This window comes from Chinchilla lanigera, unplaced genomic scaffold (assembly GCF_000276665.1).
Source record: "Chinchilla lanigera isolate Chin_1 unplaced genomic scaffold, ChiLan1.0 scaffold00131, whole genome shotgun sequence".
NCBI classification, from domain to species: Eukaryota; Metazoa; Chordata; class Mammalia; order Rodentia; family Chinchillidae; genus Chinchilla; species Chinchilla lanigera.
Genome location: NW_004955532.1, coordinates 1,656,747 through 1,681,843, shown reverse-complemented (window position 1 = coordinate 1,681,843; position 25,097 = coordinate 1,656,747). Strand labels below are relative to the sequence as shown.

Here is a 25,097-nt window from a genome sequence, read left to right as displayed (position 1 = left end):
CCCATCACAAAGAAAGCAAACAGCACACCGCTGACGTCTCCTAAGTACGCGCGTGAGTACAACAAGATGCTGTCGGACCGACACTCGGGAGCTGCGCAGGCAAAGATGCCAAGCCAAGGGCGCCCTGGCCTGGGGTAACCAGCTAAAGCTCCGCCGCCGGCTACTCTTGAGAACCGCCCGCATGCGCCAACTATTGCCGTCACAGTCACGTGCTCCAGGCGTTCTCAGCCGGGTGCGAGAGGCAGGTTCTGCCTGACGGGCCAGCTGACCAGTCAGCGGGAAGCGCTCCTCGGGCGTCGGATGCAGAGGCTGCTGATTGGCGACAGTTTCAGTTAGGGGCGGGTTTTTGCCGTCTTGGTTACTATGACGCCCGGCCCCCGCCCCCTCGGCTGGCCGCCATCTTGTTGTTGATCCGTACCCAGTGGGCAGCGCTGGGAGCTGGACCCAGCGGCCTGTGCGGGGCCGCTGCTGCGGGGCTCAGCACCTGCGCCGCCTGCCAGGGGGCGGGCCGAAACCTGGAGGCCCGGGGGGCGCAGCTCCCTTGGGGAGCCTTGGGCGCCCGCATCCTGGCCCGGGCTGGTGAGTGACAGGAGCCGGGCCGAAAGACCCGCCTGACTCCCCGGGGGAGGGTGGCGGCGGGCGCGGGGTTGAAGAGGGCGCGCGCGGGGCCGGGGTTTGGGCCGAGCGCCGCTGAGCATCCTGACAGGCTGCCGGCCGAGCCTTCCGGGTGCTGGCCCGCCGCTGGGCGCCCCGCCGGCTGGAGGTTGGGGAGCCCGGGCGCCGCGCGCCGGCGGCGGATAGCGGGGAGCGAGCCGCTCTGAGCCGAGCCGCGGGCTCCGCCGGCCCGGGGCGCGGACCGTGCCTGGTGCCGGCCCGAAGTCCCCGGAGCAGCGCTGCTCCGAGAGATGCGCGGACTGGAGGCCGCTCGAGACGGACGCTGGACCAGGTAGGCCAGAGCCGCGGCGCGCCGGCGGGCCAGTGTCGCTGCCCCGAGAGAGAGAGAGGGACAGGGCGCAGCAGCTCTGCCGGCCCCCTGCTCGACACCCGGAGCTTCGCGAGCTCGGCTCCTGGAAGCCGCCGTTTGCTTCCTCTCGGGGGGTCTGCTTAGATGTCCGCAATGCCTGAATTTTACTGTGGGGTATAATTTATTTGGTGCCCAAGCACCACTGTTTGGAGTGTGTGGCTTAGGAGAAAGTGAATCCTGTGGCGAAGACTCAATTTTGTTACTGAAGAGATACTGTGATCGGGAGGCAGGGAATGTGGGAGTGTGTTACAGCTGGAAAAAGAAACGAAACTTGTTTTTGACGTTGTAGAGCTGCCAGACTAACTTTTTTTTTTTAAACGTGAGACGGGGTCTAGCTAGGTAATCCGGACCGGCTCTGAATTTATGTACCTCAGGCTGATTTCAAATTCAAAATCCTCCGGCCTCAGCCTCCCAAGTGCTGGAATTACAGTCCATGTCACCAGGCCTAGCTTTCAAATTAACTTTTAACAGTACTATTTGTATTTCCTCAATGAAAACAGACTGTCAGACCCCTTTCCTGTTGGGAGGGAGGAAAGGGTGGATTCAAGGCAGAGTATGCAGGTCAAGAAAGAGTTCTGATTGCTCCAAAACACATCTCTCTCTACCCATGGCACCTTAGCATCTTCATACAGGTGTCTTTTTCTTTTTTCCTTTCTTCCTTTCTCTTTCTTCCTTCCTTCCTTTCTTTCATTCTTTGTACTAGTAATTGAACCTGGGACCTTCTCCCAGAGGTACATTCCCAAGTTTTTGTTTTTGTTTTTTCCTGAAATGGGGCTTTTGCTGAATTGCCCAGGTTGGGTTTGAACTTGCGATCCTTCTGCGTCAGCCTCCTAAAGTGTTGGGAATACAAGTGTGTACTACCACACCTAGATCCATATAGGTGTCTTAAAGTCTCCATAAAATGACCAAGAAGTCAAGCAGTAGTTACCTTAGGGTCATGTCACCTCTGAATGTTTAATTTTGAAAGAAATCAGCTCCTTGGTCAGTAGATCCTTTTGGAGAGCAGATGCTGAAACCAGAGGAGGCAGGCAGCTTGTTGATGTTTGCTTGATATACTTGTGAGAAGAGAGAGGAGTGCTCGTTATTTCATTACCCCCTTTCAGGGCCATTTTTGTTTGTTTTGGTGTTTCGTTTTGAGACAGGGTCTCACTATGTAGTGCAAGCTGACCTGGTCTCACTGTGTAGCCCAGGCTGGCCTTGAACTCCTAGCAGTCCCCCGTCTCAGCCTCCTGCCTCAGCCCGGAATGCTAAGACTATAAGTGTGTGCCACCATGCCTGGCTTAGGACCATTTTTTGAATCTTTTAATAAATTTTGACAGTGGTAAGACAATTCGTTGGCCAGTTCTTGAAAAGAATAGGAGATAACTAAAATATTAGGAGCGTCTCAGAATTGTCCCAGTCCAAGCCCTGTTGATTTCTTTCGGAAAGTTGAAGCAGCCACAGGGTTAAATTTCTTCTCTCTGTTGAGTTAACAGTAACCTGAGGTTAGTGCCGATCCTATTTTAGATATTGGGCCCTCTGAGATACAGATTATCTTTTGTCAGGTTCTCAATACTGAGTTTATTTATTTTTAAAAACTTTTTTACATTTTTGCCTCACTTGAGAATTGAACCCCGGGCCTCAAGCATGCTAGGTAAGTGCAACCCCTTTAAAATTTTATTTTGAACAGGGTTTCTAAATTGCTCAAGCTGGCCTTGAACTTGGGATCCTTCTGCCTCTGTTTTCCTACTACCTGGGGTTACAGCTGTGTATCACCATACTGACTCAACACTATCTTTTGCATAGTTTTAGGGGGTTCGGGGACCCGTTCAAGTTTATCCTTGGTCTAGCCCTATATTAGACATTGGTTCCAAGGAAATCAGAGAATATCAAATAACTTTTCTTGTCTTCTGTTCAGTGCTTTACTGCCTCACGACTGTGTATGAGGAGTGTGTGTGTGCTGCCCAGGAGATCGTCATCTATGGGTGGCGGATGCTCAAGTCGACACATTTATCAAAGGTTGTTTATAGCAATACTTTTGTGCACTTTTTAAGTGAAAATGAGTGAGACTCGCTAGACCCTCTGTCTGCTTTGATTAGTCTTTGCGTAATTCACCTGTAAACTTCAGTACAGCTGGTATGGGAACTATACTTCACAGGCTGGAGGTTCTCTTATAGACAGCTGAGTTAGGTAGAAATATTATAGGCATTCAGATAGGGCTAGGCCCTCGAGTCAGTACAAAAGATGAAAACATATTACAACTGTAGCCTGAGGCACATCTGTTGGAGGTCAGAGCTCAAGATGAAAGACAGAATGACCAGGCCTACATACCTCCCCAACGGATAAGATAAGTGGTAACACCTGGTCCAAGATAGACATCAGCCGCCTTGGTGGTGACCAAGACCCCTGGATCTATCCCTTCCTGAAAAATTCTTTGTTCTTTCCATGTACACTTGCTATGAAAAATTCTTTGTTCTTTCCATGTACACTTGCTATGTTACTTGCTTTGGCGTTGGATCAACATTACCTAAGTGGCTACACGTGTAACCTTATAGTTTTGTCCCTTGTTGTGCCCACCTCATGATTTTGCTCTCTGAAACATCGTTTGAGAAGTGAGCTCATTGGCGACCCACTTGGGCTCCCTCCTGTCTCACTCAGGAACTGTTTCTCTCTTAATAAAATTTCCTACTTTTTTGTTTTTGTTTTTGTTTTTGAGAGCAAAGTCTTGATATGTATAGTTGAGGCTGGCCTGGAACTTGGAGCAATCCTCCTGCCCCAGCCTCCTGAGTGGTGGGCTTACAGGCATGTACCACCACACGTGGCAAATTTCCTACTCTTAACTTCCCTTGTTCCTTAGAACTCATTCTTCAATTTTGGGGAACACGAATGCAACGTATCTAACATCTAGCAGGTTGAGAGTTGTATTTATTTTCCCTTTAAAATCTGAAGGTCACATATCAGTCCTACATTGAAGTCTATCTTCAGTGGGCTCATGGGGTGATACTGATGTCCTGATGTGGCATTCAAGGACTGTTGCCCAACTGTCCTCAGCCCACCTCCAGGCTTTGTCCTAATTTCCACTAACCAAATGCTCGAATGTTGTACATGTGTCTCTCCACACAGTTCCTCTTCCCAACTGAATGCCATGATTTTTGTCCCTGTTTGGGATGCCCTGTTTCCTCACTTTCATCTTCCATCTCCAGAGCCCAGCTCAGGTCCTTTTTAGTTTTGGGTGTGAGTTGGGGGAAGACATGGATAATCGAACTCAGGATCTTTGCACTGAGCTACATCTCTAACTGTACTCCCCTTTTTGAGAAAGAATGTTGCTAGTTTGGTAAGTTGCCCAGGGTGAGCTGGAACTTGTGATCCTCCTTTGTCTCAGCCTCCCAGAGTGCTAGGATTACAGACATGAGCTGCTCTGTCCCCCTTACATTTCCTTACAAAACACCCCTAATACACTTCAGCCCCTGGAGATACTCCATTTCCCCTGAAGTGCCATAATATTATGTTCCTTAAACAGTAGATTAATATTTGCTCTTTTGAAAATAATTTGGTTTCTTCTGGTTAGAAGCAGACCCCTTTCTGACAGGGACTGTACTTTTTTGTGTCTTTCACAGCTGCGTGTAGTAGGTGAGAACCAATTGTTTATAAAGTTGTATTGAATCTGTCTGGGGTGGAAGCACCCTCTAATAAGCGAGGAGCTGGAAGGGAGTGCGCAGGTGAAAGTGGAGAATTGGTGGGCGTGGCCCTCTGTCTCCCCTCATGCCTGTAGTACTGGTGCGTATTGACTCCAGTGTTTGCTCTGTTGGGGAGGCAGGTCCATCCTCAGTGTTGCAGAACTTGCTCGACAGGCAAATTTAAGGCCTGAAAACTGAAAACGATTCAGCATCGCAGAAAGGACCATGTGGTCTGCCCCTTTTCCTGGCTACAGTGCTGATTTTGAAACATCTCGAGTATTGTTAGGTAGGCATGACAGAATGGCCCCTTCTTGGTTGGCCTTGGACTGCTGTAGATGGTATTTTTGGCTGCCTAGCCTCCTATTGCAGTGTTTGCTGCCATGATACTATCAAGAGCAGTGCTGGGCAGACCTGGGGAAAGGTTGCACTCTCTTCTTGGCTTGGGGCAAGGAGACAGGCACTTTCATTTGTTTTATGGAGCCCAGGCTGGCTTCCTCCCGAGTCTTGGGATTGGAGGTGTGCACCTCCATGTCCAGTTAGAGTTGACCATTTTGCATTTTGTATGTTTGTGGCTTTGAGTCTGCTTCTGCACTTAACCCTCTCCCCTGATACTGGAGCTACACCCCGGGCACCAGCTCCTCTCTTTTGAGATGGGGTCTTGCTAAGTTTACCAGACTGGCCTCAAATTTCTGATCCTCCTGCCTTAGCCTCCTGAGTAGCTGCAATTACAAATGTGTGCCATCATACCTGGCTTTTGTGCTGATTTTAAATGCAGATTCTCATTTTGGTTCTACAGCAAGGTTTGAGCAGTGCATTCTGAGTTGGAAGACTTGAGACATCTTGGCTCCTTGGTTCTTTTATGAAAGCTGATAGAGCAGTGGTGGTAAACCTATGGCACGCATGCTGCAGCCAGGTGTTTATGATAGTTGAAAGCTCTAGAAGTTTCACCATCACTGGCAGACCAAGACTCTTGTATTTGCTGCTGATTTGAAGTTGCATTTATGTAGGAGATGCTGTGAATAATAATAATTACTATTCGTGTTGGAGATTGAACCCAGGGCCTCATGCTTCTACCATGCTGAGTTACATCCCTAGCTTTAATGAGTCTTTTGGGGATGCTTGTTCATTTCAGTGGTGGGCTCCTGTTTGGGACTGTGTCTTAATCTTGAGTGCTTAGAAATTTGCTTTTGAACTCTTCTGTGGAAGTTCTGTTTGCAGATTTAGCTCTTTTATTCCTGTCTTCTCATTATACAAAAGTAGGGTAGGCTGGAGGAGTAGGAGAGCAAGTCTGAAATACGAAGTTGGTGAGTAAGAGCACCTTGCCGCCATGAAAACCTGGGTGTGATAGGACTGAATGAACAGTTATTAAACAACTTACTATATAATAAAAAAAAACAGATGACGAGTATTGAGGGGGTTGTGGAGAAATAAGAGTCCTGGGGCTGGAGATTTAGCTCAGTGGCAAAGCGCCTGCCTGGCAAGCACAAGGTCGTGAGTTCGGTTCCCGGTACCGGAGAAAAAACAAAAAAAAAAAACCAGAAATAAGAGTCCTGATAACACTACTAATGGGAATGTAGGATAGACAGCCACTTTGGAAAACAGTTTGGCAGTTGTCTAAAGGATCAAACATAGAGTTACTACATGACCCACCCTTGTGCATGAATGTTTATTACAGCATTATTCATAGCAGCGAAAGAGGGAAGCCACCCAGAATGTCCATCACTGGCAAGCAGTTACATGAAATGTGTGTGTGTATCATGGGATGTTCTGCAGGAAAGGAAGGAGGTGCTGATGTGTGTTACAGTATGGGTGGACCTCAGAGACATACTAAGCGAAAGAAGCTAGAGGTAAAAGCCTACATTTATGTGATTCCATTTATGTGAAAAACCAGAGTGGGCAATTCTGTAGGGAGAGGAAGTAGATTAGAGGTTGGTTAGGGCTTGAATGTGGTTGAAGGGAGAGAGAAGTGATAACTGCAGGGTATAGGGCAGTGATGGTGAGCCCTGTAGAGACTGTGCCAAAGGTGCAACCCAAAACCCACTTATTTATGGCAAAGTGCCAACACTGCAATTAAACCTGAATACTGAGGTTTTAGTTTAGAAAGAGTAACTCATACATTACCATCCTTTGTCTTAAAAGAAAAACAAATAACACGTGTGCCATAGGTTTGCCCACCACTGGTATACGATTTCATTTTGATCTGGCTTAGGCGTGGTGGTGCATGCTTGTAATCCCAGCACTCGGGAGGCTGAGGCAGGGGGATCACTTTGAGTTTGAAGCCAGCCTGGATTACATAGAGACCCTGTTTCTAAAAACCAAAGGAAAAAAAAGTTCTAAAATGGTGATGTTTGCATATATCTGTGAGTACAGTATACTAAAAACCATGGAATTATACATGTTAGTGGGCGAATAGTGTGATGTGAGTCATATCTCAATAAAGGTGTTACTTAAAACTTATGTAAATGATGTATGAGGTGATGAAAATATACAGTGAATGTTGAAATTTTAAAAATTCGTTTCATTTCAGTAAGACACATTGCCATTAATCCTCCTCAATACTCCCTGTCTTTAGACACGCTCGTCCCACTTTCCTGCCACTTTCTGAAGCAGTTCCGGAAGTCCTCTCTGTGTTTATGAGGTGTGATCAAAATTCAGTGAATGCTGCTGCCTGGTGCCATCCAGCAGAGAGGCGGGCTTGTAAGAACTTATGGTGTGTCTTTATCCACCTTATTCATTGGATTTGTCTATTTAGTGCATGGTTTTTCTGCATTTTTGTGGGTGATTTCAGTGCTTAAAATGGCCCCAAAGTGTAATGTTGTGCTATTTTGTGTTAGTTTGGTTTAAGCATGAATTCTAGTGCCCTTGGCTATGAGTTAACTGTTAATCAGTAGTATATTTTAAGGTGTCTAAACAGAAATACATAAGAGGTTATGTTTTGTATGTATGTAGACCTGGAAGGTTATGTATTGATTAGTTAATGAAAATGTGACCAGACGCTTGAAGGGACTTAGCCATGTATTTCCTCTAGGTGTAGTGCCTCGGTATTACATAACTTCATGTACACAGTGACTTTAGAGAACATAACTGTCGTTATTAGTAAGGAGAATTGACTGAATAGTTTTTTTGTGCCAGAGAGCCCTAGATTTTAATTTTTGAGAGCTGCAGGTAATATTTTTGGTAATGATTATTACCCCTTCAGTCTCCAATCCCTTTCAAAGTTATTTCTTTGACTGTCTACTATGGGTACCCTGGAATATTTTGTTTCACTGTTGACCTCTTAGGGCAGTGCCTAGGGACTGGCTTCTTTGTAGCTGTGACCTTGATTGTCAGAATCCTCTTTGAAAGCTTCCTGCATCTCTCAAGGAATTAGATGGGTTTTTATGGAGTTGATACATTTTTTTGGAGAAGGTAGGGCAGGTATTTAAAAGGAATGGAACTTTCACATGGGAGTTGAAGTAAGAATTTTTTAAAAGTCAGTACTGGAGATTGAGCCAGGAGTGTTCTATCACAGGCTAGCCCTTTGTATTTTTATTCTGAGACAGAGTTTTGCTAAACTGCCCAGGTGGGACTTGAACTTGTGACCTTCCTGCCTCAGCCTACCTCACTGCTGGGCTTGCAGGCATGTGCCACAGTGCGCAGCTAAGGCAGTTATTTCTTAAATACTATTTTCTCGGGTGGGTATGATGGTGCACACCTGTAATTCTAGCATTCTGAGAGGCCAAGGCAGGCAGACTGCAAGTTCAAGCCTAGCCTGGGTAATTTTGCAACTTAGACTGTCTCAAAAGAAAAAAAAAATAATAAAAAGAGTTAGGGATGTAGCTCAGTGTGAGGGTTCTAAATTTAATTCCTAGCAATAGATGCATGTGCATGCGTGCACCCACACACACGTACACACACACACACACACGTTTCTCAAGAGTATATTTTATTAAAAAAAGTAAGTGTCCATTGGTTGGGTATGGTGGTGCACACCTGTAATTCCAATACTCCAGAGGCTGAGGCAGGAGGAGTGCTGTGAGTTCAAGGCTAACTTGAACCACATAGTGAGACCCTGCCTGAGAAAAAAGAAAGTCCATATTTATAGTTTATTGTATTATTTGATTGGAATCTGTATTTCCTGGTCTGTATGTTTTCCTTTTGAATAACTAAGTAAGTGAAAAAAGGAATATCTTCTTTCATGCCAGTAATCTAGTAATCTACAGTGAGTATGGTATACTTGTTTTATATTTGGGGAAACTGAGATTAAGATGTTTGGGCCACACGGTCAGCACTGCTAGCCTTGATCACACTGTGTAGCCCAGACTGGCCTTGAACTCATGGTGATTCCCCTGCCTCATTCTCCTGAGTGCTGGGAATACAGGCATGTACCACCCCGCCCAGCTGCAGTTTATTTTCAAATTGAGAAATTACACATTTTGTTTTGATAATGGTTGTTATCATAAATGTGTCATTCAGTTTCCATACATTTAGAAGTATACTGCTAATTCTGGTGAATTACCTACAGCAGCCCCCAGAACCCTAAGACACTCTGTCAGGTGTGGTAAGGTGGGTTGGGGTCCTCCCAGTGTCCGTGCTCTGAGCTGTGATTGATGTTCCAGAGTGCTTGCTGCTTGCAGAGGCTGACACATACAGTGCCTAGGTGAGAATCATCCAATACCCTCCACTCCCAGTGCGCCAGGGATGCCTGTCTTTATATCCAAGCAGTGGAAGTGGCAGAGGTCGCTGAGGACCATCGAGTCATTCCAGATACCCAGGATGATATTGATGTGGCCCTGTCTGAGGAGGATGCAGATGGAAACAGCTCACCACTTTGGTTCAAATAAATAACTTTCTTTCTTTCTTTCTTACAGTTTTTTTTGTTTTGTTTTGTTTTTTGAGACAAGGTCTCACTATGTAGTGCACGCTGTCCTTGAACTCGGCAGTCCTCCTGCCTCAACCTCCCAAGTGCTGGGATTATAGGTGTGTGCTACCATGCCTGGCCAAATAACTTTAATAGAAGCTTCAGTTCCTGCTCACTACGTAGCTGCCATTCACTGCAGGTGACAGGAGTGCACGTGCTGTACAGGAACTTTCTTCTGCCTCCTGGGACCCTCTCCAGGCACAGAGTGGGGATGGAGACAGCAAGGAAGGAAGGACCTACCCTGTTCCCACACAGCAGCATCCGACGATCACGATGCAGGCCAATGCTATACAGAACAGAACCATACTAGTCCTGCCTGGGGGAAATGTGTTAAGAAGCACAAGCAATATGATGATTACCTGTTTTGCAAACCTAACTTTGGGAGAAGGCAGCAGGATAAAATGTCATTAGTTCTAGGAAGTAAGCTTGTAAAAAAGCAGTGATGTAAGAAGCAGCGGCCCCACAGGCCAGCATCTAGGCCCGTCGTACTCTGACTGGAGACCATGAACTTCAGCCTAGGAGAGGACACTCCCTGGGCCAGCAGAGTGTCATCTTTGGTCTAATCTAAAAACTGAACACTTGGCAAAATTGCTAAATCAGCCACATGGCATGTAACAGTTGTTATTTGAAAAGCAGTGTTAATATGCGACCATGTTGTAATAAAAGCCATCTGAAAAATAAAGAGAGGGAGGCCTGGAAAAAAGGCAGGCGCTGAGGAGATCGGAGCGGTCCAGCCCAGTACATTCCTGTGTGTGGGTTGGTTTCAGCTCTGCGTCAGGGCAGCTTGTATCACTTAATGGTGTAGAGAGGCTTGCTTTGTTCTACAAGGAGTGCCTTGTAGAACTTGGCCAGCTTCAGCAGGCTAATAGTGGCCAGCTGATGAAGGTCAGAGCCCCAGTGTAGATACAGAATGTAAGGTAGCGCTCCTTAAACCCCAAGAAAGGGGGAGAGAGAGAGAGAGTAACTTCTTACACACTTGAGCAATTTGTGCTTTTCTTTGAGTAAAGCCTTTTACAACTCTCCAGAAGATTTTAGTAACAGGATGATAGGCAGAATAGCTTCCTGAACAGTTTATAAAGGATTTCAGGTCCTCTAAGACTTATGGGAACTTATACACCAAAAATTAATACACTAGTAGGCTTCCGACTTAAAAATATTCAAGCTGCAAACTTTCACAGATACAAACAGACCTTGCGTTATGAACATTCGTAGATGTGAACAAATCGCTGAAGTAAAAGTTTATTTACAGTACGGTGGTTATCTCAGTTCACAAACTTAATTTGTCATATGGTTTTTATTTTAATTTTTTGTTGTTGCTGAGACAGGGTCTTGCTGTGCAGTTCAGGCTGTCCTTGAGTTCACTGTGTAGCCTAGGCTGACCTCAAACTCATAGCAGTCCTGCCTCAGCCTCCCAAGTGTGGGGATTAGGGGACTACAGGCATCTGCCACCATGCCCAGCCTGTCTTGATTTTGGGGAACATACTTGCATTTGTGTTTGTGTGGGGAGGATGGCCAAGGTCATGTCTATTTATTTATTTTTAGATAGAGTCTCGCTCTGTAATTCAGGCTGGCCTTGAACTTACGGCAACTGTCCCTCAGCCTTCCAAGTGCTCAGATTATAGGAGTATACTACCATTTGTCATCAGTGCAGAGTTTGAAAACGGAAGTAAAATTTTGTCGAATGCTTTTTGTTTATGAACCGAATTGTTTGCAAACAGAAGTGTTAGTGAACTGAGGCTGTAATTTTACGTATATATTTGGTTTTTTTATGCTTTAGCTTATTTGTGTCAGACTTGTATAGTATTTTAAAACTCACTTAGTCGGAACAAATCCAACATACATATGTTCTCCTGGAACGAAACTCCTTCATAAGTTGAGGTCTTACTGTCCTTAATTTCCTTGATAGTCAGATACCCCACAGCCACTCCAGGCTGAGGACTTAGCCAGGCCCTGTTGGAATGGCAGGCATTGTGGTAAAATCTGCCTGTTCGCCCTGGAGTTGGCCAGAAGGTAGATGTGTGTGATGCACTTGGCACTGTGGTGACAGGGGTATCTTTCCCAGCAAATTTTGGTGCACTCACCTGGGCCTCTCCCAGGTGGTTATTCCCCAGGGTGAGGTTCAGCCTCAGTGCCTCTATGTCCCCTGGGTAGCTCTTGAGGACAGCAAGTTCCTGTAGATCTATGGGGCTAAGGAGGCTGGGTGGTGAATGCCCACATCTACCCTGGTCTCCAGCATGTTGCAGAAAAGAAGCTGGGAAGGGCATTTCTACCAGCATGTTTTCTTAGAGAGCCTTTCTGAGCATTCTGCCTATGAAGTAGTAAATTTTTATTTATTTATTTATTTATTTTTTGTCTTTTTGAGACAAGGTCTTGCTATGCAGTTCAGGCTGGCCTTGAGCTCACTTTGTAGCTCAGGCTGGTCTCGAACTCGAAATTATCCTCCTCAGCCTCCCGAGTGCAGGGATTACAGGTGTGCACCACCATACCTGGCTAGGAAGTAGTAATTAAGCACGATAATTTTCCACAAGTATCTGAGCAGCTGGGTTGGGAACAGAACCGCTTCATTAGTAGTCTTTTTGTTTTGTTTTGTTGTGTTGTGTTTTTTTTTTGACAGGGTCTTGCTGTGTAGTTCAGGCTGGCCTTGAACTTGTGGCAATCCTCCTGTCTCAGCCTCTCGAGTGCTGGGATTACAGGTGTGTGCCACCTCTGCTTGGCCCCTTCATTAGTAGTCTTAAAGAACCCTTGGTTGGAATAAATCCCAATTTCAATAACTCAGTTAAAAGCTGTCTGAAAATACCACCACCAGCAATGCCAGCTTCATCTGGGCCATGGGCATTGAACAAGTGCACTGGATCTGCTTTTTTCAAGTCAGTCTTGTTTCCTGGGGAAAGTTTATTATAAGCATCTTCATAAATACAGTTTTTTCTTGTTGTGACATTAATTCTACCCGGGAATGGACTGTTCCCTTGAACTTCTTGCTTATCTGCATGAAAGATCTTCACACACTCGACATCTGGGACCACAAAAGGCAGTTCTGTCAGGATGGTGAGCTGCCGTTACTTACAGACAGCAGTGGGGACTGCACTCCAGAGCAGCAGGCTGAACTCCCCACGGGCTGGAACCTGTACCCGTATAGCAGGGTGACCTTATCTGCTTTAATGTCTTCTTGTTTGGGCAGCTGGTGATTTGGAGAACAAAAAGTTCTCTTCACATCTCTCTAGATTTCAGTATTTTCACAAGATTGGTGATAACCTCAAAACAACTGAATCTGTTGTTTTTTATTCCATCTGTATACACTGTTACAAACCAGAGTTAGTAGTAACCCTCATGTTTCAAAATGCTGTAATGTATTCTTTGTTTGTTTTTTGAGACAGCTTGTCTCGCTCTGTAGTCCAGGCTGCCCTTAAACTTGTGTGATCCTCTTGTCTCAGCCTTCCAAGTGCTGGGATTACAGGCATGTGCCACCGTGCCCAGCAGTATATATATTTTTTGAACCTCTGGTTTTGTTTCTGGGTATGTCAGCTTGATGATCCCGAAGCAGGCATCTAGAAGGCAGCAAGACAGCATGGTCAGCTCCTCCATGGTGAAAGATATCACCAATGATTGTTTTCGGCCTACAACTTCTGTGGGTTACCAAAAAATTCATTATCACGTGTGGATATCAGCAAATGATTATAAAGAAGAGTTGAAGAGGTAAAAGTGGGGTTCTTTGGATTTTCCCAAAGACATGAGCGAACCCTACAATGTCATCTGGAAAGGGCGCACCATGGACGCTGTGGTCATCTGTGTTGTCATGGAGAGATGAGAAATCGAAGGTGCCTCAAACCTGACATTGAAAGCTAAGCTGTAGAGAAGCCTGGGTGGGCCCACTGTGTGCTGCAGCACTGTGAACATGTGGCAGAGGGGGCCATCCTTGTGCAAACCTTCCTTGCTCGCCAGGTCTCTTCACACCGGGGTTAGCAGGGTGTTAGGCTGCTGCTTTGTGTCCAGCTTCCTCAGGCCCTTCTTGGTTACGAATGGGGTGGAGACAGCCTTGCTCAAGGTGATGGACTTACCGGTCCCCTCACTCATTTTCAGAGTCCCTGGCACTGCTGAGAGCTGGCACTGGCAGGTGAGGCAGGTAACTGGGAATGGAAGGTCTGGAGCATCTGTGGACAATGCCAGCAGGCTCTCTTCAGCATCCCCAAATAATTTTTGCCATTAGTTAGAATAGAAAAGTTACGATGCGCACCACTTCCTTCTGAACATCCTGTCTCTAGGAACAGTAGTGCATTCAGAAAGGGCTCAAAAGAAAAGCAGTCTGTACACGAGCTGATGCAGAAATGACAAAATGAAAACTAATCTGTAAGAGCTGCTGGCAGAAATCCCTCTGTGCAGGTTGAAAAAGCTTGTTGCTTTGTACCTTGTGGACAGGAGTTGTACCGAAAATGCAGTGGTTTTAGGATATTCTCCAAAAAAATTCTGCTGTAGGAACTCAGATATATCAGAATGTTCAGTACTTAATGGAAGCTTGGTGTTAATCAACAGAGAGATCAGACTCTTTGTGACTCTTGTGGCACAAAATTTGTACAGTTACTGATACAACTTAGCTAACACCTGCAAATAAGGCAAGTAGAGTATCCTCAGGGGAAAACGCCACACAGTGCCAGTAGAAGTGCAACATTGAAACTGTCCTCCTTAGGATTGTGTAGTAATCTATAACAGGCTCATTGACTTCTTTATCTGAATGTTTAACGTTCATCAGTTTTTTGGTTTTGTTTTTGAGACAGGCTGAACCTTTTTTGAGTTCAAGGGTAGGTTTGCCCCGACAGTATAGTCTAGGTGGCCTAGAACTCGTGGTCCTCTTGTCCCAGCCTCCTGAGGGCTGGGATTGCAGATCTGCAGTTTCTTTATCATGCCTGTCTCTCAGATCCGTCTGGTTGGCAGAGAACTGTATGTAACTAAGCGCAGGTACAGCTGTATCAGCCTTGTAAAAGGATTCACCTTGTAAAAGGACAGAAGCTGCTTCATCAGGAGGTTAAGGTTGGGGCCACTACCAGTGGAAAAGGTGCTACGTGGCTGTGCCTGTAATGGTATAGCAGTCCACCTTCATCTTTCTTCCCAAGTGTGACGTGAGAGAAGCCTTTTCTTCCTTTCTGCCTGTGCTGCCAAGGGACACCTTGGACCTTGTTTTGAAATTGCTGCAAAGCTGACCATTTGAGCTACCTATCTGTCCCATGTATGTGGCCTGGCCAGGGTTCAAGTAGGTCTGGGGAGGGTCTCAGGGGGGTCCTGCAGGTCTCCTGCACTTGCTGCGGCTGCCTCTCTGCACTGGCCTCAGCTGTTTCCGCCACCGCCACTGTGGCTGAGTGAGAGGCGCCACGGTACGTTGCGAGGTCATTATCACCTGTAGTTTATGTTAGGGTTCATTCTTAGTGCTGTACATTTTGCAGCTTTTGCAGATGTGTGATGACATATCTATCATGGTATCATACAGAATTGCTGTCCTAAAAATCCTCACGTTCCACCTGTTCATTTCTATTTTCTCTCAATCTTTGACAACCACTTAGTTTTACTTTGTTCATGATTTGACCTTTTCCAGAATGTTATATCATTGGAATCATATAGGTAACCTCTTTAGGTTATTTTTCAATTGGTAATATTTATTTAAGTTTTCTCCGTCTTTTTAAAATAAGATTAAACCCAGGGCCTTCACACTGAGCTGCATCCTCCATACTTTTCCATTTTTTACTTACCCTAACTTGAGATAGTCATCACTAAGTCACTAAATTGCCCAGACTGTGGTCCAGTTTACAATCCTGCTGCAGCCTTCCAGTGTGCTGGGATTATAGGTATGTGCTACCATGCCATGCCTTCTCATGGCTTGATAGGTCATTTCCTTTTAGCATTGAGTGATGTACTTTTTTTCTTTTTCCTGAGATAGGGTTTTGCTATGTAGCCCAGGGTGACCTTGTGGCAGTTTTCATGCCTCAGCCTCCCAAGGGCTGGGATTATAGGTGTGTGCCATTGTGCCTGGCACTGAGTGATACACTTTATTGTCTGTGTGCCACAATTATTTTGTACATTCACCCACTGAAGGATATCTTGATTGCTTCCAAATTTTGATAATTATGAGTAAAACTGCTTTAAACATCTCTGTAATTTCTTATATAAAGTATATCTTGCCAGGTGTGGTGCATACCTATAATCTCAGCGCTCGGGAGGTTGAGGCAGGAGGATCACTCTGAGTTTTGAGGCCAGCCTGGGCTACATAGGGAGACCCTGTCTCAAAAAATAAAAACAAATAAATAAAATATGTTTTTATGTTTTCATTAGAATGAAAAGCTCTTATTTATTAAAGGAAAGCTTTGTGGGTTTTGTTTTTTTTTTTTTTTTTTTTTTTTTGAGATGGAGTCTTCCTGTATTGCCCAGGCTGGCCTTGAACTCTCCGAACACTAAGCCAATGCTGGCAGCAGCACATGTCTGCAGTCCCAGACTCCGGGAGGCTGCAGCAAGAATGTTCCAAGATGGAGCCCAGACTGGGCAACTTAGTGAGACCCTGTCTCAAACTAAAATTTTAGAAAGGGCTAGGCTATAGCTCAGTGGTAGAGCCACTCTGAATTCAATCCCAGTGCTACAAAGAAAACTAACCGACCAAATAGAACCCATCACCATTCACTTTCTTTGCCTTGTTGCTAGGAGAACCCCAAGATTAGTCAGTTCAGATTTTTCTAGAGCAGCGTGTCACCTGGTGCGGGTAATATGTACCTGTACGACGACTTGCTCAGGTAGTTTAGTGCCACAGCAAAATGGTGTGGAACCCCACAACCTTTGAGAAGCTAGAGACAACACTTTGTGCTTTTTCATACTGCGAGGAAGCAAGGCCATGGAGTAAGAAAAAACGAACAGTCAGAACTTCAGAGCTTCAGAATCAGGCTTGCCCAGTATGTCCTTAAAGTTGTTTACTCTCTGCTCCTAGAGCAGCTGGGATTACAGCCATTTAACCTAGCTGGGAAGACATTTCTCTACCTGAGGGAAGCTGAGGCAGGAGGATCACTGCCAGCTTGAGGCCAGCCTGGGATATATAGTGAGTTCAAGGCCAGCCTGAACTATAGAACAAGACACTGTCTCAAAACAAAACAACCAAAATAACAGTGTTTTTAATTTCTGTCATGAATTTAGATGGACCATCTAGGTGGGCCATCTAGAACCCGTTAGAAGGTGGACCAGATGCAGTTTCTTCTTTTTCCTACTTTAGCTCTCATCTGCTTGTCTTCTGTGCGTGTGCGTGCATGCACACTCACCCACCCATGCTGGGCATTGAATCCAGGGCCTACTTATGCTAGGGATGTGCTTGTTTTTTCACCTATTAAAGGTAGGCAACTTTTTTTCTGTAATCCTGGCACTCTGGGAGGCTGAGGCAGGAGAATTATGCATTGGAGTCCAGCCCAAGCACCATTTTTTTTTCTCCTCTCCTTGCTGGTACTGGAGTTTGAACTGAGGGAATTCGAACTGGGCTATGTCCTGCTCCCCCTATTCCTTATTTTTTTGAGACAAAGTCTCATTAAATTGCCCAGGCTGAGCTTGAACTTGTTTCATTGTTGTTTTTTGTTTTTTTGAGACAGGGTCTTGCTCTGTAGTCCAAGCTAGTCTTGAACTCACTATGTAGCCCAGGCTGGCCTCTAATTCTGTGATAATCCTCTGCCTCAGCCTCCCGAGTGCTGGGATTACAGAAACTTGCCACTGCCCCATCTTAGTTTTATAAATTTTATAACTTCACCAGTATTGTATGAGTTGTATTTCCACATACACAGGAACATTTAGCATGTTGCCAGTGTTTTTATTTTTATTTTTTCTGTTTCTTTTCCCTTTTTTGGGGGGGGGGGTACCGGGAATCGAACTCAGGACCTTGCACTTGCCAGGCAGGTGTTTATGCCACTGAGCTATATCCCCAGCCCCAGTGTTTTTAATTTTAGTCATTTTGGTGAAAGTGTAGTAGTATGTTACTGTGGTTTTAATTTGTATTCACCTGAATAGGAATGATATTAAGCATTTTTTCTTGTACTTGTTGGTCATTTTTGTATCTTCTTTTGTGAAGTACTTAAAATCTTTTGCCCATTAAAAACAAACAAACCAAGATACCTGGGTTTTGTTTGCTCTTTTGTTTTTGAGACAGTGTCTCACTATGTAGGGCAGCCTAGGCTGGAATTTGTGTTCCTCCTTCTTCAGCCTCCCAGATTCTGGGATTACAGGTGTGTGCCACCACCTTTTATTTCCCCTTCCTTTTAAAAATTACTGAATTTTGGGAGTTCTTTATTCTGGATACCATTCATGTATGTTTTGTTGAGTATTTTCTCAGCCCATAGTGGCAAACTTATTTATTGGTGTATTTTAGAGATTAGATGTTTATAATTTTGAGGAAGCCGGAGTCTTGGAGCTTTCTAGGAAGTCTTTTGAGGTCAGGTATTACCAATCATTCGGCTTATATGTTTTCACCCAGAAGTTTTATGGTTTTAGATTCTATATTTAGTTGTCTGATCCACTTTTAATTTTTGTGTGTTGTGTGAGATTGGGCTTGTGGTTTATTGTTTTTCCCCACATGGATAATTGGTTGTTCCAGTTGTAGCACTTGTTGCACAGATTGGTATACTTGTTTTCTGTTGCTGTCTGTGGTATTTCCAAATGTAGCAGTTTAATGGAGCATTTTAAAGCAGCAAACATTTGTACCTTTGTTTTTGAGGACTGGGAATTCAGGAGGAGGCACTTAGCTGAGTAGTTGTGGCTCATGAAGCTGCCGCTCAGATGTCTCCTGGCATTGCATTCATTTGAAGGCTTACCTAGTAGAGGATCTGTTCCTAAAATGACTTACATAGCTGTTGGCAGGAGGTCATAATCCCTGGAACAAGAGACCTACACACAAAGTTCTCTGAGTATTCTATTCTCATGGCATACATTTTTTTCTGTAGAGTGCATGACTAAAGACTGAGGAAGGAAGAAGGCATGGTGACTCCAGGACCAGCCTAGTCACATAGTTACTTTTTTTTTTTTTTTGAGACATTGTGTTACCCAGGCTGGCCCTGTCTGAACTTCTGGGGTCAAGTAATCATTCCGCCTTCTGAGTAGATGGTACTGTAGGCATTCAGTCTGTCCCTGCTACCCGTATTTTCATTAGAGTTAAGTCAATAAGTCCAACTGGTACTCAAGGGAGAGGAGTGCTCCACCCTTTGGAACAAAGAGTGTTTTAAAAAAGTTGATACAGTTTACAACTTCCAGTATTTTATTTCCCCAGTGTTTTGCTTGGTATTGTCAAAGAAAGGTTAACTGAACGGGTTGGGAGTGTACATCTGTAATCCCAGCACTCTGGAAGGCTGAAGCAGGAAGATACCAAGTTCAAGTCCAACCTGGTCAGTTTAGTGACTTACCAAGCAAGACCCTTTCTTAAAATAAAACATCAAAGGGCTGAGGATGTAGTTCAGTGCAGAGGCCTTGGGTTCAATCCCTAGTAATGCAAAACAGTGTAAGGACGGAAACAAAGCAGGGTGTGGGCCTATTTCTGGGTCTCTGTTCTAGTCCCTTATTCTTTTATAAGGCTAGGCATGTAGCTCAGTGGTGGAGTGGTTGCCTAGCATGCACAAGGCCCTGATTCAATCCCAGGTACAACCAAAAAAAAAAAGAAAAGAAAAAATTCATTTTTTAATCTGTATGCCAATTAGTACATTCCACTAGCTTTATAGCAAGTCTTAGAGTCAGGTAGTACTTTATTTTGTTTTATCAAGATGGATTTGAATATCTCTCTAGGTTCTTTGTTCCATATAAATTTTATAACCAATTTTTTGATTTCTGTGAATAAAGTCTGCTGGCATTATGAATGGGATTCCACTGAATCTGTAGATTCATTTGTAGGAAACTGACATCATTAATAACATTGAATCTTCTAGTCATTATACATGGTGTATCTTTCCTGATTTTTAATTTCCCCATGCATCGTTTTCAGTCTAAAGATTTTTCACATATTTTATTAAATTCTCCTGAGACGCTTGGTTTTTTGATGATGTGATGAACAAAAAACTGCTTATTGTGGTAAATATGCATAACAATTTAGTGGGTTCTTTTTTTTGTTTTGTTTTGTCTTTTTGAGACAGGGTTTCACTGTGAAGTTCAGGCTGACCTTGAACTCACTTTGTAGCCCAGGCTGATCTCAAATTCACAACAATTCTCCTGCCCCAGCCTCACGAGTGCTGAGATTACAGGTGTGTGGCACAATACCCGGCCAAAATTTAGCTTTTTAACTACTTTGTCCAGTTAAGTATCATTAAGTACATTCACAGTGTTGTGTAATGATTGTAATGATCTGTTTTTCACCCAAAAATTTGGGTGACTATTTCACCCAAAATAGAAATGCTGTGCTCCATATATAATGCTCTATTCTTCCTTTCCTGTATGCCCTTATGTGTTCTAATCTACTTTTTGTGTAATTTGCATGTTAGCTACTTCATATAAGTGGAACCATAGAATTTTTCATCTTTTATGCCTGGCTTATTTCACTTAGCAAAACATTTTTGAGGTTTATCTATTCTATAACATGTATCAGCATTTCATTTCTTTTTCATTTTTCTGTTTTTAGTGCTGGGAATCAAACCCAGGGCTTTACCTATGCTAGATAACTGGATTGAGGTATATCCCCAGCCCATTTCTTTTGGGTATTGTTATGGTTGATACATTGTGTCAACTTGAGAAATCCAGAGGCTTTGGCTAAATACTCAGCAGTTCTATATCCTGAGCCTGTGTAAGAAGAGGCTTGGAGATGGGGCAGACATTGTACACTCACTGCTTTCACTGTTTTCTGCTGCCATGAGCAGTTAGTCCTCCTGTGCCATGTGGCACTCTGTCCTGGAGCTAATCAAGTATGGACTGAAACCTCCACAAACTGTGAGCTAAATAAACCTTTCCTTTCTCAATTTTGGGCATCAGGTATTTTGTCTCAGCAACCAGAAAAAAATAACCAAGACAGAATGTGGTTCCAGGAGTGGGGTTGTTGCTGTGACTATACCTCACCATGTGGTTCAAGAGCCTTTGGAAATGGCTCATGGGAAGTGTTTAGAAAGGTTCAGAGATGTCTCCAGAAAGTGTACTACCCCTGCTTTTGGTGTTGTATCTGAGAAGTCATTGCCGAATCCAGTGTCATGAGGCTTTCTCCCTGTTTTCTTTGGAGTTATGCATGCATGTGTGGTACATTGGTTTTTAAAGACAGATTCTTGGGCTGGGGATATGGCTCAGCAGCACAGCACCTGTCTGGCAAGTGCAAGGTCATGAATTTGTTTCCCAGTACCAAACAAACAAAGACAGGTTCTTTCCATATAGTCCAGGCTGGCCTTAAATTAGTTACCCTGCCTCAATCTCTTGAATGCCGGGATTACAGGTGTGCACCACCACACCCAGTTCTGAGAATTTTATATTTTCAGCTCTTGGGTTTAGGTCTCTGACCCATGAGAGTTACTTTTTGAACATGATATAAGGTAAGGGGATAATTTCACTCTTTTCTAAGTGTATATCCAGTTTCTTAGCACTGTTTGTTGGAAAGGCTGCCTTTCCCTCAATGACTGGGCTTGGCGCTGTTGTCTAAAATCAGTTGGCCACATTTAGTTTATCTCTGGGTTCACTGTTGTACTCCATTGGTTGTGGGGTGTTTTTGTTGTGAGACAGAGTCTCCTTTAAACTTGCTATAGCTGGCCTTGAACTTGTGAGGGTTCTGCCTCAGCTTTGTAAGTGCTGGAATTATAAACTGTGTGCCACCTGGCCCATTGTGCTTTCCCCTTGAGTTGTACCCTATCCTTAGAGTGAATTTTAAGTGAGGAAATGTGACTCCTCCAACTTTGTTCTTCACTTTCAAACATGTTTTGGCTGTTCAGGATCTCTTTAGATTTCATACGAATTTCTGGACAAGGTTTTTTATTTCTGCAAAAATATAGTGATGAACTCTTAATAGACATTGTATTCAATCTGGGTGGATGTGGTGGCACATGCCTGTAATCCCAGCACTTGGGAGGCTGAGGCAGGAGGATTGCCATGAGCTCAAGGCCAGCTTGGACTACATAGTGAGATCAAGCACAGCCTGAACTGCATAGTGAGATCCTGTCTCCAAAACAAACAAACAAAAAAAAATTTGTATTTAATTTGTAGCTAATTTTGGGTAGTATTATATTATCTTTTTGTTTTTTGAGACAGGGTCTCGATATATAGCCTAAGCTGGTCTTGAACTTACTATTTAGCCAGAAAATGTAGAGCTCAAATGCCTTCAGCTGTTCTACATGGGAGATTCTGGTCAGAGCACAGAAGGCCAGAAGGCTGATAGATATCCTGCCAGTAAAGACAAGGCTCAGGAGGTTTCTGCTGGAAAGAAGGACTGCATTGGGTGCTGGACTCCAGATGTATGTTATGGCTTGGTAGAAAGTTTGTCTACATTTTGCTCGTGTCCAGAGACTTTGCCTAAGACTGAGATTAAGGGTGGTCAACTAATTAATCTGGCAGAAGAAATTTCAAGGCAGTTGAATGTTGAAGTGGTGGCATGGCTATTGTTGGGGGCTTTTAGCCAGATTTATGTTGAGAATCAAGAGCAAAGAGCCCAGCAGGACGATTGAAAATATGAGTTTGGCCAGAAAGGAAGCTTCAGTAAAGCTGTGGATTGCAAAGATTGAGCTGAGGAAATCTCAATTGCTGAGAAAGAACAGGAGAATATAAAAGATGTCCTGAGGGTATAGAAAGAAGCAGCAAGTCTCCACCCTTTGCAGCCTCAAACCTGCAAAGATGAAAGACTTTCTTTGAGGAGAAAGCTGCAGAGTGCCATGTTCCAGAATGGCGGCAGCATAGAGAATTTGTTCCTCAGAATTGGATTCAGAGTGCCCAGCGATCCAGGCACTTGACTCCTATGGCCAAGAAAAAGGAAAGCCAGCCTACTGCTCCAGCTTCAGCAGACCTTGGCGTGATACACATGGCACTGATTTTAGCTGCATGCAGAATGCAAGAGTTCTGAGGTTAAGCAGGCTTCCACTTAGATTTCAGGAGGCCAGGCAGTGTGCCCCTGAGAGGGCAGTGGGTGAAGCTGTGAGTGTGAGCGAAAGGTGCACTGGAGTCTGCAGAAGTTTGGAAAAGCTAGGAGTGTGGATTGTCTGAGGAAAGCTGCAAGGAGGAAACAAAGTGGGCCTAAGAGAGAAGCCATGGGAGCTGTAACCACCAGAAGGGCCATAGGGGTGGGGTCACACCAGCCCTTTGGAGCTCACAATGTGCCACAGATTGCTTCAGATGCTGGACGTGGAACTACAGGACATAATGTTAGCCCTGCTGGATGTTGGACTTACCTTGGTCCCAATGCTCTGTATCTGTTTGTGCCTTTTAGAATGATAATGTTTATTTTGTGCCATTGAATGTTGAAAGTGTTTAATTTTGCATTTGTACAGGAGCTCTCAGCTAAGAGTTTGCCTTACATCTGGGAGGAGACTTGGGACTTGGACGTTTCAGCAATGCTGAAACTGTTAGGACTTTGGCAACTCTTTCAGATGGACTAAATGCCTTTTGCATAGAGGGATGTGCATGAATCTTTGAGGAGGGGTGAAATGTTATGGTTCTAATGTAATATAATGTTGATAGAATTAATACTGATTTTTAAGGATTGTTAAACCTGTGTTATAACGTTCAAGTCTTGAAATGTTAAGAATAATGTCTCTATCTGGAAATTGGTTCAAAGAAATGTCTCTGGTTGCCAGGTTGACAAGGTTCTTTTTTTTTTGTACTGGGAATTGATCCCCAAACCTTTGGCGTGCTAGGCAAGTACTCTTACCGCTGAGGTACACACTAGCTAGCAGACCCTTACTATTCTTTTAATGCTTGTTAGGTATATGTTTAATGGCTTTTTAGAGTCCTAATAGTGGTAGTTTATGTGTTCTCTTTTTATTGGTCATTTTCTTTATAGAAGTTAATAATTATGTTGATTTTTTTTCCTTCCCAAAGACTTACTTTTCCCTTTGATTTTCTCCTTTTTCTTCCATTTTATTGAGTTTGGCTTATATGTTCTTTACTCCCTTACTTCTGTTTACTTTAGGTTTACTTTGTTCTTTTCCTGTAGGAGAACCTTAGGTCATTATTTTATTTTTTCTGCACTTTTTTTTTTTTGGTCTTTTTGAGACAGGGTCTCCATATGCAGCTCAGGCTGGCCTTGAGCTCACTTTGTAGCCCAGGCTGGTCTCGAACTCGCAATGATCCTCCTGCCTCAGCCTCCTGAGTGCTGGGATTACAGGCGTGTGCCACCATGCCAGGCTTTCTTTTTTTGTTTTGTTTTGTTTTGTTTTTCTGCACTTTTAATGCTTTAAAGCTTCAGCATTGTTTTAACTGCATCAGTATCGTATATATTTTTAAGGTGTTTGAGAAGCAGATAAGACCAGTAGTTCCAAGTCTAATTTATTAATATGGAGAAAAGGTGAATTGGCATATTGATGGGTACAAAATTTGGTAACTGTGGGATTGATAGTTGCTTCCAGGTTGAGTTTATTGTGGTTTTTCACAAGATGTCTGGCTACCAGAATCCTGAGAGCTGTATTTGTTCAGGCTTCTTTAATTCCTGGTGTTATGTGAGTCAGGAAAGGAGACCATAAAGTGGAGAGATTTGGTGCCTACTTCTAAGAAATGATGTAACTTTGGAGGCCACCTCTCCGTTTCTAAGTTGGAAGCTGTTGGCAGGTTGGTGTGGGTGAAAGTCCCTGATGGACGGACTTTTCTATTTGAAGTGCTTACAAGGAGCCCAGAGTGGTGGCTTGTGCCTATAGTTCCAGCTACTTAGAAGGCTACAGCAGGAGTTCTGGAGTAGGCTGGGCAGCGCAGTGAAACCTCACATGAATTTTTTTTTTTTTTAATTTCAAATAGTAGTAATTCTGAGCATGGTGGCACATACCTGCAATCCCAGCACTTGGCAGGGTGAAGCAAGAGGATTGCTGGGAGTTCAGGGCCAGTCTGGACTACATAGTAAGTTCAAGGCCATCCCGAATTGCAGAGTAAGACGCTGTCTAAAAGTAATTCTGATGTTTTACTGGAGAGTTAGTTGGCAACTGCTATCTAATCTGCTTGAAACAATCAAAACTAATTGCATTTTATGAGGCATTAAATTAGTCATTCACCTCTTCTCTTTACAGGTTTTCCCCACAGTGTCATTTTTGTACGATGCTTATTTGCCTTGGGGTACTTTCTAGTGTCCTCTGTAGTCACATGGCGGATGTTCAAATAGATGGTCATCGGGGAGTTCCTAGTTAGGTTCTAAGATAATCCAAAAAGGTGAATGTCATGATCAGAGCTTGGTAACAGGAAATGAGTCCAGGAAGCACCCCATTCCATATTATAATGGTTTAGTCTCATCTTTTTCTTTTTCTTTTTTTTTTTTTTTTTTTTTTTTTTTTTTTTGACAGGGTCTTGCTATGCAGTTCAGGCTGTCCTTGAGCTCACTTTGTAGCCCAGGCTGGTCTCAGACTCATAGCAACAATCCTCCTGCCTCAGC

The 25,097-nt window shown here is 44.1% G+C and overlaps 1 protein-coding gene and 1 pseudogene across 1 annotated transcript in view; one reads left to right on the top strand and one right to left on the bottom strand.

The window, feature by feature from the left end:
- Nucleotides 1–25,097, top strand: part of Cdhr4 (cadherin-related family member 4) — a 45,903-nt gene that overhangs the window by 9,054 nt on the left and 11,752 nt on the right. The window lies entirely within an intron of this gene.
- Nucleotides 362–13,309, bottom strand: LOC102008568 (annotated as a pseudogene).